This window comes from Micropterus dolomieu, linkage group LG22 (assembly GCF_021292245.1).
Source record: "Micropterus dolomieu isolate WLL.071019.BEF.003 ecotype Adirondacks linkage group LG22, ASM2129224v1, whole genome shotgun sequence".
NCBI lineage: Eukaryota > Metazoa > Chordata > Actinopteri > Centrarchiformes > Centrarchidae > Micropterus > Micropterus dolomieu.
In genome coordinates this window covers 33705327-33722993 of record NC_060171.1, presented here as the reverse complement: position 1 = coordinate 33722993, position 17667 = coordinate 33705327, and the positions used below count along the sequence as shown (strand labels likewise).

General features: G+C 41.1%; 1 long non-coding RNA gene across 1 annotated transcript; it reads left to right on the top strand.

Annotated features, from left to right (window-relative positions):
• Positions 1-13687: 13687 nt before the first annotated feature.
• LOC123962300 lies at positions 13688-15017 on the top strand. Its single transcript, XR_006822899.1, has 3 exons — positions 13688-13823; positions 14669-14754; positions 14886-15017. It is a non-coding gene; the product is annotated as an uncharacterized LOC123962300 (long non-coding RNA).
• The last annotated feature ends 2650 nt before the right edge of the window (positions 15018-17667 follow it).

Genomic DNA, 17667 nt, shown 5'->3' with positions numbered 1-17667 from the left:
GGCACAGGCCGGTGACGCAGGCCGGTGATGCGGCCTGTTGCCCCACAGTGGGATTTGGCGCTGGTTTTACGCACCTTAACCCAAGCCCCTTTTGAGCCTTTGGAGACAGTGGACATGAGATTCCTTTCAGCTAAGGTCACCTTGCTAAGATGCCAAGTGGCTAACTAGCCAAAAAGCTAATGCACACGGCCACTTGCCATAGGTACGACTTTAATCCCAAGTTAATCTTGTGAAGGTCTGCCCAAGTAATTGTGGTGCAACCCATATTAGTAGCTGATTTAGTTACAAAGTAGTAGTTACCTAACCTCTAGTGTGGGCTTTAGGAGATAACTTACACACAGCCGGGGCAACAGGCTGCCGGTGTGGAATACAGGATATGGTCAAAAACAAACGTGCTGATTGGCCATAGAAGCGCTCTGTGCATCTGCACTTGATTGCTCTTCCTCAAGGACCTTGACCTGCCTGTGACATTAAAACTGAATCTTGTGGATTGAAATTGAATTTAGAGAACTGAATGTTTCAGTTTAGATTCATAATATCACATTCAGTTTCAAGTTTATTGAAATTCAGTTTCAATAAATTCAAAATCAAGTTGAGCAATTCAAATTCAGTCTGTACTGATACAAAAATCGTCCCATAGACGTGCTGCTTTCAAACAACTGAGCAGAACAAGGGAGCTAATACTGAGCATGTACGACAACATGCTAACCGCCAGCATGGCAAATCGAAGACATGTTCGGAAAGCGTCAGATGTTAATGGTAGTTTATGGTATCATATCAGACCCAGAGGATCCAGACCCAACTCTAAAGTCACATGGCCTCAGCCTCAAAGCCTGCAGCCTAAACCCCACTGATAACAATTTCACTGCAAAAAGTGAGCTCTCAAAAACAAAGGGGAAAAGTATTAAAATGGGGGAAACATTACTTAAAATAATCAAAAGTAGAACAAGAATATTTCACTTGCTACTTAAGGACAAAAAACTTTAAGTGAAATTCTCTAACAGCCTGGTAAGAAGATTTATCTTGTCAGACAAAAAACAAGTATATTTTGCCTTCAATTAAGTAATCAATTAATTTTACTTAGATTTTAGTTTTGCAGTGTTGTAGCTTTAATACCGTTCATACCAATTTAGATTAGATTTATATTTACTTGATTTTTTTTTAGATTAACTTCATTTAAAATTGAGAAGTCTGACATAATTAAAGGAATAGTATTATATACTGTGTACACTGCATGGTATAAAATCCTTATTTCTATCAAAAAAAAGTATTATTGCTTCGTCCAAAGCATTCATACGAGTGCTTTCCCAAGGTGGGCTTACTGATGAACTTCCACATTCAGTGAACAATACGCATCATTTTAGGAAATGTACTATGTGTCAAATATGATTTTGTTGCTAAGTGGATATGTTGCTGTCCTCAAGAAAAATTCTAAACTGCTTAATCCCAGAGTTGAAAGCTCATCCTGCTCCACGCTGGCTAAAGAGCAGCTCTTCTGCAGTGTGCAGCTATCCATCAACGCTGAGTGTGTAACATGATCTTGCATTGATAGTCTCTGCGCTTGTCATGCCGTACATGGCTGAAATAGCATTTTCCAAAAGGCCTGAAACCCAAGCTGCTCTTCAGGCAAACTGCCCATCTCCAAAACATACACCAGTAAACTATGAGCCACCTTCTGGTAAACAGCAGTCTGTGCTAGCATATGCAGAGGCAAAGGATGGCCCAAGTTGTGGAATGTGTACTGCCGAGGCTCTTCAACTAAAACTAATCAACTAGTATAAATTTGTGTATTCGTACAATATGATCAGATTAAATAACAAGTTAAATGTTATTATAAGACAAATATATTTATAGGTGACACTTTCTTTGGCTGTAGTAGGCTTATTTATTTCAACAGCTTATTGAGATTCAACAATTAAACTAATTTACAAATGAAACCGTTTTCTGTCTTGTTAAGGTTTGATTAGACCTTTGTGTATTAGGTTAGGTTGATTTATTGTCACAATACAACAAGTTGTAGAGTGAAATTGAGTTTTGTAACTCCCTTCTGCTACATAGCAGACAGTAAACATTGCAAGTGTTTTCTGATGTAAACTATGGCTAACGTTTTGATGACCATGACTGAAACTGCACAAGGCTGCAGTTTTTTAATATGGCATATGAATTTCAACAGTATAAAGTTATACATTGCAAGAGATTGGACAGGATTCACAGTTATGTTTTTACTGTTCGTACTGTAATTTGTTGACAGAGCCTGTCATTGTGACACAGAAAAGAAAATATAGGACCATTTTACAGCACTGCATAGCACAATGGAAGAAATTACAAAATTAGAAATGTAAGCATGTGAAACACTCCTTAGGCTGATGTTCCTGTTCACAATGGATATCTTCATCAATTACAGTAAGGAGACATTTACAAAATAAAAGTTATGTATAGAAAATGTGATTGACAGATATAGACTATCTATCTATCTATCTATATATATACACGGACACACACATATATATACACATCTACTGGCATATATTATATATACTGCACTATCGACTGCCCACTGTATATTGTTACTGCTCACTGCGTATGGTATTATGTGTGTCAGGTAAATGGTCTGAGGGCTGTGTTGCTGCTGTAGTATGTTGTGATTTGTCGTTGTCTATTCTTATTTTGTTTATGCACCATGGTCTGTACGAAACAACATTTTGTTCAGCTGTATACTTGAATGTGGAGAATGACAATAAAGTTTGACTTTATTTAACTTTGACAATGTGTTCATGTAGTGACGTATGCAATGAACTTGTGCCTAGATGTTTTGTGGGGTCAGACTATTCAACAGAAAACTGACAATACATTGTGATCAGCATGACATAAGCAATTGTGGAATGCCGTCTTGTTCGCCGTGGTAGCGTCTTATCAATTACAAGGTAGTATGTATATCCTTTGAATGCTGGTTGCATGCCACTTGTGGCCATGTGTGACCTAGAGTGAGTGTCTCATTTTAGGTCAAATGGAAGAGAATACAAAGGGTTAATGCAAGTAACAACCATTTTTTAACAGAACACGGAGACAAAATTTGGCTCCCCAAAAATGATCAGATAACAAGGCTTTCATGGCCACAGAGTGTACCTGGGGCTGTAGATTTTCATTAAGACAACTGAGGGACAGCTTAAAATAGTGCCTCATTTGTGCTGAGGCAGGAAGTAGCACAAACCTCACGTGTGAGCCATGACCGGAGAAGCAGGTGACTATGCAAAACATGCTGCTTGTACCTCCTTCAGTTCAAAAGTCTCCTTTTTGTGTTGCTAAATTGATATCCCAATTTTGTTTCTCATGACAAAACATAAACGCTGCCTGGTTAACTTTAAACAGCCTGTTAATGAGTGAATGAAGTACTACAAGGATAGGGAAAGATGTATGTTGATAATTAGTCATGTGTTTGTAGTATTGTACCAGACCATGACCTGTGTCCAACACATGGAATGCAAAAGGACTCACAACCATGCAGCACCAAGGATCAACTTCAGAGGGGAAATACTGGTGACAAATTGCTTTAGTGCCCTCTAACACATGCATACCAACGTCTGCTGTTGGAAGACAAGTACTAGGGGTTAGTGTTGTGTCGTTCAAAGAACGTTTCGTTCATTTGCCCTAATCTTGTATGTGACTCAGGAGGAACAGGTTGTCTCAGTGAGTAATTTGTTCATTTTCACGTATGCTTGAATAGTCTTGGACTCTTACGTTCAGTCGTTACACAGCAGCTCCGTCAGCACAGGAAACAGAATTGATTAGTTCACGACTCTCAACTGTGGTTTTCTGTGTTTGAGTTGTTAATTTTTCACGTGACATCTTGGCTTCTGTGGAGCAGGAATGAACTAATCATTCAGCACTCACATGGGTCCTCCTCGGAGTCTGTCTTCACTCGGCAGGCTGAGTTACTGCCAGCACCGGGGAATGAGAAGCAAGTCTGTTGTCGGGTAACAGTCACTGGACTGACATATCTAATATCTATTTTGATAATTTTGTGACATTTAATAAAGCACAACGTTATTACAGCTCAGTGATGTTGTGCTAAGTTATAGTTTTAACACAACCGCACTGTAACTTTAGTCCTGCTAGTGTTTACAGCCAACAGCTGATGAGAGTTGTTCTGGGTCCGCTCCACTTCAGAGCCCTGACAGAGTTCTACCAGGAGCTGAATTACCACAGAGGTTCTCAACTCTCTAAAACAAACGGCCGGCTCATTAAAACATTAAAACGCAGCCATATAGCAGCATTAGCCCTGTGGTTTGTTTACAGCTAACAGCTGATCCGGTCTGCCAGAGAACGCAATTTAACTTTTACTTTTTATTTATCGACAGAGCCGTGCTGTTGTTTCACCGCTCCTCACTGGTGAACAACCTGCTGTGTTTGAGATTATTATTAAATTTGTTAAATTTTAATAAGAGTGTGTTTTATTTATCTAGTGTGTCAAGCTTATTACTTCAATATATTCCCTGTAAATCTGATGTTAATATATAGATTTTACTCATAGATAAAGATATAGTGATAGTAATTATAATTATATATATATATGGCTGGTCTGGTAGTATACTCAGATTTAGCCGAAGTAGTGGCTAAATCGAATATTGACAACACATTTCTGTGGTTTTTACATGGTTTGAATTTGGTTGTGGCTCCATGGGGCTTTATAGAAGCATGATAGAGAAAGATCAAGAGGTGAATTTGTGCATTATACTATGTCAATTAGAGCAAGCCAGGCAGCCTTCTGTGTTTGAGAACTGCGCTGTTTTGTTTTTTTAAATTGCCCACTAGAGGGCTGCAGCGCCGCAATAACCAGCCTAGTTAAAATGAACAAAATGACACAAAAAAAGATTAGTTCATTTTAAGGAACGAGATTTGGTGACTCGAGTCTTTCAAAAGAGTGACTTTTCCCATCACTACTAGGGGTGTCATGATTCTCCAAATCCACGATTTGTTGTACTTTCTACATCACGAAAAATCATCATCAGAGAGTGTACGTGTAGGCTCTGTGCTGTCTGTGAAGGTGGATGGGACGTATCTGATGTTCCCTGAATTTGCTGCATCAGTGCGGGTTAGGCAGTTGTGTAAAGCCACACAGGCTTTCACAATGTGTACAACATTGCGTGCGCTGCAGTTGGCCAAAGGTCCTCTACCATGCCATGATGCCAAAGGTGTTCTCACTGATCCTTTGAGCACGGGAGTGTCTGTAGTTATACACTGTTGTGGGATGTAGAGACAGGGACATATAAACACTGTAACCAGATGCAAATACAGCATGTTGTTGTGATACACCCTCTGTTACTGCAAAACATCATTTTATAATTGATTTTTACATTCTCATAAACAAAAACCTTTACCTGGGAAAGGCCGCATGCGATTTAGGAGCAGAGGGAAAGCTGCGTCTGCAACAAACACATGTGTGTTGGTGACATCTGTGCCTGGCAGGTTGGCTGGTTGTGGCATGCTAAGTCCCGTTAATTAGCTTGGAGACATAAATACTTAACTTAAAGACAACTCCATCGCTTTCACGTCTATAGGCCCCAACTTCCACTTTCAGATTCAAACTTTCAGATTCTCCAGAAGTCCAATGTCCCAATTTAAATCCAATCTGGGACGGGCATGGGACAGATTCCGGCTGCAGAATGTCCCAAATGTCCCTGCACACCTGGGAATGATCTTCAATACAGTGCAGCTGGCTAGTCTGTAACTTGCAGCTACATCGACCTGAAAACAACCAGTAGCTAAAAAGCATGAAGTCACTGCTAACCATTCCGCCATACTGATTGAAGCTCGGAGTGTTCTCTGGTGTTGTATGCGTTCACCAATGCTGCAGGAAATCAAATTTGGCGGTGGACATCTGAAAGTACTGATGGTGCTTCTCCTCGTCCATTGAAGGCATCTCCTGCACCAACACGATGATCTCCCCTGTCTTTGGTCTGGTTGTCATTGGGCGGCCGGACACACCACTTTCTTGCTCTTTCCTTTTTTAGTTTTTTTCTGGGATTGCGCTAAGTACAAAATACAAAGCAGCTCTTCTTCTCATTGCATGGATGTTGCCATGTTTTACTATACACATAACTAAAGGGAAGCAGTAGGATTTGCCATTTCTGCAGTAGCTATGGTGTCTCAAAGTGTAGCTGCAGGCTACCGGTAAGCTACACAATGTCATCTGTGAAGGGTTTTTCGGACATGTGCTCTTCTGGGTGGAGTGGGAGAATCAACCTATGAAATCAATTCGTTTGATTTTCGATTTATAATCGAATTTGTGACATCCCTAGCATGCAGTCTTCAAAAAAGTGTCTCACTTGAGATATAATCCTGCTAACATATAGTATGTTTTATAGTTCTCTGGGATTAAAGGTGCAGGTTCCAGTAGATTCATAGACTGAAACAGATGAGCTGATACAGTGTCAGACGCAGGATTTAGAGGATGATTCATGGAAAGGAGCCACTGGCTTCTGTGGCAGGGGTAACTGTGTGCAATGGTGTGTGTGTGTGTGTGTGTTGGCATAACCCAAAATAGACAACATAACCTTTCTAATAATCCACTGTGCCTAAATCAAGTACTGATATGTTGATGAGTATGCATCACTGTATATGAATAGACAATAACACTTCATCTTCCCTGAAATTTATAATCCTCATCCATAGACATTCACACTTAGGAGCCTAATACTATGGAAGATATTTTTGTTCATAATTTAAATTTAAATATAAAATTAAAAGATATATTTTTTTACTACATTCAAAATGGGAACTGTAAAAAGCTTTATATGGAAATAATTAAAAGCTTAAATTGTTATTTTTTCCTTCTTCGATGCACTGTGATGCGGACGTGGATGATTCTCAATTGATTAACAAATGTCAAAAATCAGTTTTCTAAATGTTAATTGATAACGTAATGTTCACGGAACACAAATGGCGGAAATTTTGGAACTGCGGAAGTGCAGCGCCTGGACACTCTGAGGTGTGCACATAACAGAGATCTCTGTTACTGGTCTGAGAACAGTGTTGCCCCTGTATTCAACGCAGTTCGCCGCTTCTGAATGAATGACCAAGCTACTAAAATTTCTCACACTCATCGACTGTGACACTATTGATTTTCACTGTCACACTGTGCAGCAACACTCATAGTTGTTTTGGCTCCCTGTGTCCTGTGTGTGCAAAACGAGTGTGTGGACCAGCGAGAGAGCGAGAGCGAGCAGCAGAATGTGCAGAACCAGGTAAAAGTTAGAGGAAAATATTCAAGTTGCTTAGTAAGTTGTCAGTCTGGCAGAACATGTGTAGTGTAGGTCACAGTGTGTCTGTTTAGTGTGTTGTTTCCGCAACTGCTGGAAAAGTGAAGGAGGTTAGCGCCAGCTAACATCTTCCCTTCCTGTAAAACATGTTGATTTTTTATACCTGCAGTGTAACATTAGCTAAATCAGTAACAGAGTAATGTTAATTAGTTGCGTGTCATTACTACCTAACTTGTCGAGGAATGAGAACATCAGGTTCAAACTAAACTGGTGTCCTGTACACATACTGTACATCCTGATAGTTAAGTTAATTTATATTTCAGTGTCCAGAGGAGTCTGACAACTGAGCTGAGGCTACTAAAGTAAATCAGGGAGGTAAACTAGTCCTTTTATGCAATTGAGGAGACATTTCTTTGGGATTTTAATCCCTTGACGCCTGATTTTTTTTACAATAAAAAAATAAAAAATATTATTTGTGTTTTCATTTGCTTTCAAGCTGATGTTAAATTAAGTGAAGATTGTTAATTTGTCTATAGAACATAGAAAAGATATAAATTCCGTATTTAGGCATGATGCAAATTAGCGACAACAGGCATAAACGAGAAACCAGGGCTTGCAAAAGGTTCCTGGGTACGTATCAAATATGCACAAACAGGCATTGGGGGAATTCATGCGCTATCTTGGCTTGCAGTCTGAAAGGAAGAGGTGTGATGCAAGTTCGTGACAATCAGCGTCAAGGGGTTAATGTGCAAATTAAATGCTTAGTAATTATGCAGAAATCACAAAAGATGCATCAAAATGGATCACCGCCCTCTGAACTGTAATCAAATCGAATTGTGAGGTGCCAAGAGATTCCCACCCCTACTGCCCAACCAGTATTTCCAATCAGTTACTTTTAAATATTCCTTAAAAAGTCGCAGAGCGGTTGCCACAATGTCTCCAATTGTCCACTGCATCTGTTAGGGCCTGTCCATAGGCTCGCCATTCATCTGTGACAACATCTGAGCCTCTTCTTACATGATGTAATATGGTTGGCAACAGGTCTTCTCTTGAACGATCTCTCAACACCCTGAGAATGAGTTTCCTTGATGTAGCCTAATTAATTTATGTTTTATTGCTATACACGAAAAATTTTCTAAATTAATTTACTTAAAGCATATTTAAGTTCTTATAATTAGTTCATGTGGTATTATGTCCACCTGGAATATATTTTACAGGGATGGACAATTTACACTTTAATTAAAACAAACAAAGACACGCTTTATAACATTAAACATTACTATAAGCTATTATTCCATTTTATATCACTAATTCTAAGAGTCGATGGTTATAATATACTATGGAACATGGTCGGAGATTCTTGGCACACAGTGGTATAAACTTATATTGTGTTATAAATATATGCGTAAGTCATTATAGCGATGACCTTCATAGAAAGTGTTACCGGTGCTTCTTATTTTGTGTCTACACTCTCGGGCTGCACGTATTTCTGTCACCTGCCATCTGACCTGTGATGACCTTCTTAGTCTACTTTTACCTGATGTAGAGGCCCCGGGCCCAATGCCCTACAGGACATGAAAGTCCCACCTTCCTTTTTGGCTGTCTGTCTCCCAATCTTATCCCACAGTATATGAACACTAGTAATTTCAAATTTAAAATGATGACACTAACTTACTATCTTCAGGTTCCATTCTTACAATTACTGTTACAACTGTCACACATTATTTAATTTATTTAAGTGTATTAACTGTACATTATTTCAAGTCATACGACACAACTTTAACATTTGTAACCTTTTTAATGTTTTCATGAATGCAAGATATTATTTTAATTTGTTAAACTGTTTCTTGTGTAATCGTTTTTGTTAAATAAAATCAGGCAAGACTAATCCCCAGTTCCCTATGTTCGTTGGAAATAGACATAAAAACTAAATCAGCTGATAGTAAGCACCTATTTACCAGAGGTGCATAAGAACAGCTGATTGTTTCTTTTTACCTCACAGTATAAGCTTCACAATATCTGTGTGTTTGCGTGAGAAGACCTCAGTGTTTGAAACATTGCAATGAATGATATTGCTGAGTGGATTCATAATTACTCAGGGGACAGGTCATTCTTATTTTTCCACTCTAAGCCCTTTTATTCAGCACTATGCCAACGGGTTTGTTGGATGTGCACATGTTCTAGTGTGTTCGAACTAGACTTACAATAAATCAGAGCAGCAAACAAGGCATTCATCAAAACCTTTTCAGGCTCGTGTAAAAATTAAAAATACTCCAGTGCACACTGAATTACACTTTGTAATTTATTTTATTTGAAGTTATTTGTTAGGCTGGGCGGTATATCAGTATAACCAATATAATTTCATATAAAATTAAACAAAACCTTTTATACGTAGTTTGATGTTGAGTTAATTAATATGTTTCATAAAGTCCTGCTAGCGTTTGCTCCTCTCTCTCTCTCACCGCACAGCCCCGCCCCTTCTGACACATTGTAGCATTTATCAGAGAAACACAAGTACAAGTAAGGACACATGGATATTTTACAAGAGTGGACCAGGTAAAGCGACAGTGAAGACACCAGTCTTAGGTCTGTGAGTGAAGAGAACTGAAGGAAGCAAATTCAATAAGATGGAAGAGCAAGTATAATTAAAATGGTAAAATAAGAAACAAGCTAAGTTACTACAAATAGTAAAAGCATGGCCGCTAAAACAGACCCCCAGCCCACTTAGCAGAAAATACCAATATATTTATTTCATACAGGAATTCTGCCTAATAGTACCGGGATATGACTGGGCCTGTGCAAGTGGTAACAGGTACTGTATGTCCAGCATAGGTCCAGACTACTTAAGAGTCCATGACCCCATGGAGAAAGGGGTATAAAGGTGGGAGTGTTATTCTTTTTAAAACCACAATGAACTTAAATAAAAAACATTACGGCCATGGCGGTCAGCTATGTTTGGGCGCAAGAAAATGGATCCTTAAAGCCAATTCAATGAGTGTAATACATGCTTCTATGTCACATCTAAAGGAGAAAACAGAACAAGGCAGATACACCTCAAAATATCTAGACAGAGTATATTTCCAATACAATATCAGCAGCAGTCTAGTTTATGCTGTGTGACCATAAACTTCAGATACCACAATCACAGAAAACTAGTTTTGCTGGATATCATGTACAATGTAACTAACCTTCGCGTAGCTAGGCATGTCTGAGTGCACAAATGCACAGCCAGTCAAGCTTCATGCTAAGACAGCTAGCTAACTGTTTTACATGCCATTCTAAAAAAGGAGACAACAATAGACTCTGTGACCTTGCCAGCGGTCAATGGAAATCATCATTCAATCATGCTTTACCATACACTGTAAAAAAAAAAAATCTGTAAGTTTACAGTTATATTCCTTTTAATTTCAATGCAGGGGCAATTCTAGAATCAGGCATTTAGAGGCGCTCAGCCCCTAAAGAGAATGGAGCATGCATACAGTCCCTTGCAAAAGTGTGAGGGGGTTCTGGGGGTTCCTCCCCCAGAAGATTTTGAGCATTAAACTTGTAATTTCCAGCATTCTGGAGACATTTTCTGCTCCAATTTACAGTGGAAATGTCTTTTTTTATATGAGGGAAAACTATATTGCATTGCATGTTTTCTTATTGTGCAAATCAACTTTTCTCAAATCATTTTCATTTGTTAGTTAACATTTCTTGGTGCTACTTTTCAGAACATTTTTAACAAAACTTATAATAATCATAAACTACAATACAGTCCCATAAAATAGAGCAGTGTGTGTGCATAAAAATCAAATCCTTCATCTTCAGCTCTGAGTAGGTCTCTCCTTGGCTCAGCTTCTCCTGTGTGAGGAGACACAAACTAAGAAATGAGAAAGCCCCCTCTCAATGACCTCATCATCCCTACAAAGTCTGCTCATCTGCCTATGATCTGGTCACCAACCTGCAGTAACTCCACCCCAGCTGCGCCGTTTCTGCACAATATACATCAGTAGAGACTAAATTGCATTAAATGACATGTGAAAAGCTAAAATTGAATTGAAATAACATGCAAAATGACTTTAGAAAGATGGCTGCCGACTCTTCAACCTCTCACCACCAGTGGTAGCTAAATCGTTCAGGTAGGCTACAGGTGAGGGAGGAGGAGAACAAGTCAGTGGAACTTGTTTTAACCTCAAACAGTGCACTGCTTCAACAGTCTAATCCTGTATTATACTACAGTTTTAAACTAGACTGTATTGGGGAATGCCTGTCTTATACAGATTATGGAGCAAGCATCCAAGATAGTCACTCACCTTTATACTTGTGGAAACAGCGATTTGATTACATACATGACCATGTTTCCCTGTTGCTCAGGTCTGTTAATACATGGAGGTTGTGATGATTGTCAGGGTTGGCTGAGTGCAGGTTAGGACCCAAACACAAGACACAAAAGCAGGATGCAATGCAGGTGGTTTATTAAAACCAACAAAAAACTAAACAGGCTCTCACTGGTACACAGCAAAATCCAAACAACAGTAAGTACAAACTGAGGTACGCAAACGCGGGGACGGGACAGGGCAGCTCATCCAACATAAGACAACAACAACAACAACAAGGAATGAACAGAAACACCAAACATTTATACACAGGGGCTAACGAGCAGGGCGGGAGCAACACAGGTGACCGGGATCAGGACCAACGAGGCAGAGAGACAGAAGGGGAAAACAGAGAGACTGGCTGGCAGGCAGATTACTGAGGGGGAACAGACATAACACAAGTTGCTGAACACTAAACATGGACCATATCAAAGTAAGTAGTAACAGATCAGAATAATGAAAACAACAAACTAATCCAGACACAAGCAGACAGATAAAGAATACACTAATAACAAGGAACACAGACTAAAGCCAAGATAAAACAGAACTCAGAGCAGACATGGGCAAAACAGCACAGAAGTACACAGACCAGGAGTGAACACTAAAGACATGAACTAAGGTACAGGACTAAGAGCCAAGACACCAAACTAGGAACTAAGATACGAGACAAGGCCGATATGAAGTAACTTAAAGATGCGGAGGAATAATAATAAAGGCTACATAGAACCAGAAACAGACTTAAACAGGATCACAGGAACACAAAACCACATTCCTAACAGTGATGCTGATGCTCGGATAACAATATGTGCAAGCTTTTCTAAATCAGGATGAGGGTTATATATTGTATTAAGATACTGAAATATGGCATTGTAGAAACAATTAAACTGTCACCTCTGTGGTTTCTTCCTCCTGTTTGACTTCAGGTAAGTATAGCATTACTTTAGTTCAAACTGACTGCAGTGATGCAGTTTCAAAGTAGCATGCTTTTTTGTTGCTGAGAGAATGCCGAAGCTCCCATTTAAAATTAAAATTTCAAATAACTTAATTTATTAATGGCTTTAATTTCACACTAGAAGCAGTTGTGTGATTCAATTAAAGCTGGGTGCTGCAGTTTCCTTCTTCACAGGATTACATTTGGTGTTCACCATGAGGGTCATTATTTGTTTAAGTACAATTAGAAAAATAAATACAAGTATGGTGGCTGATGAATCAAGGAAGATTTGGGGTTTAAAACATATGACTGAATATGCAATTGCTGTGTTGCTTATTTGTTGTGTATGTGCTTTTCTTTTGTTTTGTTTTTTGTGTAATTCACATGTTCTGGCACATTTTTGTCAAGTAGTTTCAAGTCTTGTTGTCCGTCCACGCTGTATAGGCTACCACTTGAGGGCGGTATCATTTTGTTGTTTGACAGTAGCCATTGAATTGTCATATTTCCTACAGTCTTTGAAGAGAGTATTATGCTGTGTTCCAGGCAACTCGGAACTGGGATATTTCCGACCTCCAACTAGAAAAAGTCGGATTTCCTACTTGTGAACTCGGAGAAAAAATATGTACCCCGACTTCACGAGTTGCAGCCGAATGACGTCACGCAACAATGGCTGCTCCTATGGAAGCACACATTGTAAATGGTAAACCACAAACTAAAAGGCAACGTAAAGGATTAAATTAAAATAATGCATACCGATCAAATAGAAAAACTTGTTCTGCATGTAAATTAATGTAGAAATATTTTGTCAGTGTTATTAGGTAGTTGGTTACAGTAAACAATCTCTGAAAGTCATCTTCTATACCCAAAAGTTATTCAGGAAAATGTTTTTAAAAATGCCCGGAAATGTGAAAACAGTTGGATAATATAGCCCACAACTTTTACTGACTTTTGAGGATTAGGCCTACCAATTGACGTAGCTAGAAGGATACAAACGAGTATGACCTATAGGGCCTATATGTCACTTGTTTTTAATTAATTAGCCTAACATCAGTGCAATGCTGAGACTTTAACTGTGCATAAACTTGCCAAAGAAACATAAGTCGAAAATTTCAACTGGGAAAATTCCCAGTTCCGACCGGTCTCGAACGCGGCATTAAAACAGAGCATGCGCTGGCTGTTGCGTCTCGAGCATGGAGTGGTCTCGCGTCACTTTTCAAATTAAGATTGAACCGGGAACGCAGCATTAAGGAAGAGGAGCGGACACCACAACTCTGTGTAAGTTATCTTAATCAAGCTGTCTGTTTTTGAAGCACAGCTTTAGGTTTACGCCTGGATATACACGCAACGCTGGTGGCGTTTTAGTCGGACGGAACTTTAGTGTTTGAATGATATATGCCTCATCTTAACGTTAACTTACCGCAATATGTGTGTTCACCTAACCTTAGCGTTACGGTCCTAGTGGTATTCACTGACGTTATTAAAACTCTCGCTGCAGATGTGGTAGTGGCAGCTGGAACTAGGATGTTTAGCTTAACATCCTTTCACAACAGTGAGTTCGCTAAGTGCACCAAAGGACCGAGAATCGGTCTCAGAAGTTTTCCCTAACGTTTCCCCATCTGACAAATCGGAAGTTAACTAAGTTTAACGTTATCGTCGTATTTGTTTTTCTACTACGTTAATGTTAATAGATATTAATCAATCGCTTAACGTAACGTTGGAGTTGCGATTTGTTTGTCTTCAATTCTTACGTCATCTCTTTTTTTCACCCCTCTTGTCTGTTCTTCCATCAGGGTAATGTTAAATGTTGGAAAGCATAATGCAGTGTGATACATACAAAGATGCTGTTTTATAGATTCTCCCCGGTATATTATATATTACATGTTTGCCGAATCCACTCTTTTCGGTTTGGTGTAGGTCTAACAGAAAGCTGCATGTGAAGTGCAGAGGGAAGCAGACTATTTGTATGTAACGTTGCTATTATAATGTCAGCCGCTTCTAGACACATTTTTTGCTTCTTTAATTGTACAGTTTCATATTAGCACATCTAACCTGAGGTATATTGTTAAATTTGAATCCAGGAAATTTACCTGGTAATTTAATTGGATGTGTCCCTGTTTCAGGAAAATGAATGAGCTGGAGGATATCAGCCACCACATTCATGACAGGATATCATCCTTACAACGCATGCTGGATCTGTCAGTAGTTGGTAAGCCACGGCGATTCATATGAGACGAGACTGGTAACATTGGCCTTTCTGCTGTTTTAATATTATGCCAAGCTAAAACAGGGTGTCATAAAATGGGTCATTCTGTACTCTTTTTCTCTCTCCACATTTAGAATTGCCTGAAAATAAGGTTAGGAAACTTGGACAAGAACTCTTTGCAATAGAGAGACTTCTGGAGGAGTTTGAACAATGTGTTGGTCGACAGAAAGAGCAACTCAAACATCTGAAGGTAAACTCGAGGCCTTTAGTTTGTTAATTTAATGTTAGTGTAAAATCAGCACATCCTGCAGCTGCATGACAGTACAATGCATCCAGTTGTTCAGTTTAGTTTGTTTCCATATCTGCAAGATTCAGAACCTGACCAGCACTGGATATTTGAGGCCAATATTAATATTTATACCACATATTAGTCGACAGTCATCAAAATAGCCACCTCATTTCTAAATGCTGATTTCTAAGGAAACTTTAGGGTTTATAAAAACAGAGTTGTACGCACATGAACTGGAGAAATGAAAACAGCGACTCAGGTGGCAGAAGGATGGAATGGTTTGAAATCATAATATTATTTTGAGTGTTATATGAAACTTAATATAGGAGTTAATTTGCAAAAACAGATAAGTAATTCTAAAACAAAGTGTGCAAAAAATCCATAAAAAAGATATATCTTTCTATATACTCACTGGAGCTCATACAAAAAGAACCATGGACACAAATGGAGAAGTTTGCAGAAGAACAACTCCCATGATGGACAGCAGGGGTGGAAATGAACTTCGACTACGTCGATTAGTTGTTGCACCCTTACTTGTAATTGGCTCCAAACACTAGTAGCTTTCACGATGCCTTTTTTTAACAGGGGTATTGAGTCTGCCAGAACAGCTATGCTTGCAATTGTCTCCATCGCAAGTTTATTATTTCGTTATCACGAGAGAACAAAGCTTGTTTTTTCATGACAATGGCTTAATTTATCCTGTTCTCTCAGGAAAGGCAAAGATATATAGGCTACTAATGAAGTTAACAATCTGAGCAGTGTCACTGAAGTTCACTCACCTGTGAACCTGAAGCCGGGCTAGTCTCCTTTAAAAGACGAGGACTGTTCTATTTCGTATAGGCTTCGCCCTCTAAGAGCTGTCGCTATTGGGTTCATCCCCGCGCGCATGCGCAGTCCTGAAGATTTCTTTCGCGCCCATTAGGTATATAATACCGGCGAGACCAGAGATCTGCTCCCCTTTTTTCTTCAGCGCTGCATAGCAGTCATTTCGGAGAGCAGAGTAGCGTCTAAAGAGCAAATTTCCTACTAAAGAGCTTTTCCTATGGCTACTCACCGCTCTACCGTTGAGGTCCGCGGCTCGGAAGGAGTCCGCCTCTGCCCGTCCTGCCACGCCGGCTACATCATGGGGTTTGATCTCCACGCCCGCTGCGAGACCTGCCTCGGTCCCCAGCACGCTGGCCTGGCTCTGACTCCCCGGGCCTCGTGCCCCTACTGCGCACAGCTGCCCGTGGAGGAGAAGCGACGGCGGGTCGACGTCTTCGCGGCCCTGCAGGAGGAGGAGGACGACGAAGCTAGCTGGGCTAAGCCAGTTAGCTTCACGGCGGACCTCGCCGGCGGGACTGCTGGCGATGCAGGGCTCGAGTCCTCTGACTCTGCTCCCTCCATTGCTGGCTCCCCGCCAGGCTCTCCCCTCTTCCCGCTGGAAGACCTGGAGTTTGACTTGGATAAGAAGGCGGCGTCGCTAGCTCCTGCTCCACTTCCGCCTTCCAGCTTGCCGTCCTGCGGGGCTCTCTTCCGGGATCTCCCCGACATAATCAAGATGGCTGCTGAGCGCAAGGGCGTGCCGATGCCTGCTGAGCCTCCTGCACCTGCTCCTAGCGCCATGCTCGGCGACATCTACCAGCCAGAGCAAGCGTCCAAACAGGTTCCTGTGTGGCCCCTTTTTCCACCGCTTCAGCCTTTTCTCTCCGAAGCGGGGGCCGAGCCTGGGAAGCTGAAGGCGCCGGTGGCGAGGTACGTCAACTTCACGAAGGTTGAGGGCCTCACTGACCGTGGGTTTCCCTCTGTTCCACCTCTGGAGCCTCCCCGCAAACAGCGGAGGTATTGACGGGACGCGGGGGACGTGTGTTTTCTTCCCGGAACAGCCGGACACAACGGCTCTTTTCAGAGCCAACCAAACGTCCATAAAGAGCATGTTCCTAACAGTCTGCCCCTCTCTCCCCTGAGCGTCCTGCAGCTGATAAAACGCACGTCTCCCACACACAAGCAAGCTCCGCTGCGCACGCACACGCTGCGTCAGTCGTTGAGCCGCTGTTGTCCCTCTCTCATATTATCATGAGTGAAAAACATTCACATCAGATAAACACAACAGCCCACCCGCACTCCCTGCGGCCTCCCCACCTCTCGCCCTTCAGTGTGTGTTAGTGGAGGTTTTTCACCGTGGCACGAGTCTGACACTGAGAATGAGCGGCCCGAGCGTTTCACACTATCGCCGCCGCAGCCCTTTCACCTCAGCCCTCCCATGGGGCGGAGAGGGCTCTTCTCTGACTGTCAGAAATGTCCTCAGAGGCCCCTCAGATTTTTGCTCGCCCGCTTTCAGAGCGTTGCTGCGCGTGGCAAAATCTGCCCATGAACGAGTGGATGGCGAGACTAATAAAGAAGGGTTACACTCTCCAATTCGCCAGCCCCCCTCCTCCTTTCAGCGGGGTGCTGGAGACCGTCATGTCATCGCAGTCAGAGACATCTGCTCTGATGGCAGAAATAACAGAGCTCCTGAGCAAAGGAGCGATTTCAAAAGTCCCGCGGGGCGAGGAGAACGAGGGCTTTTACTCCCGTTACTTCCTGGTGCCCAAGAAAACGGGCGGAATGAGGCCGATCCTGGATCTCTCCTCCTTCAACAAATGCAT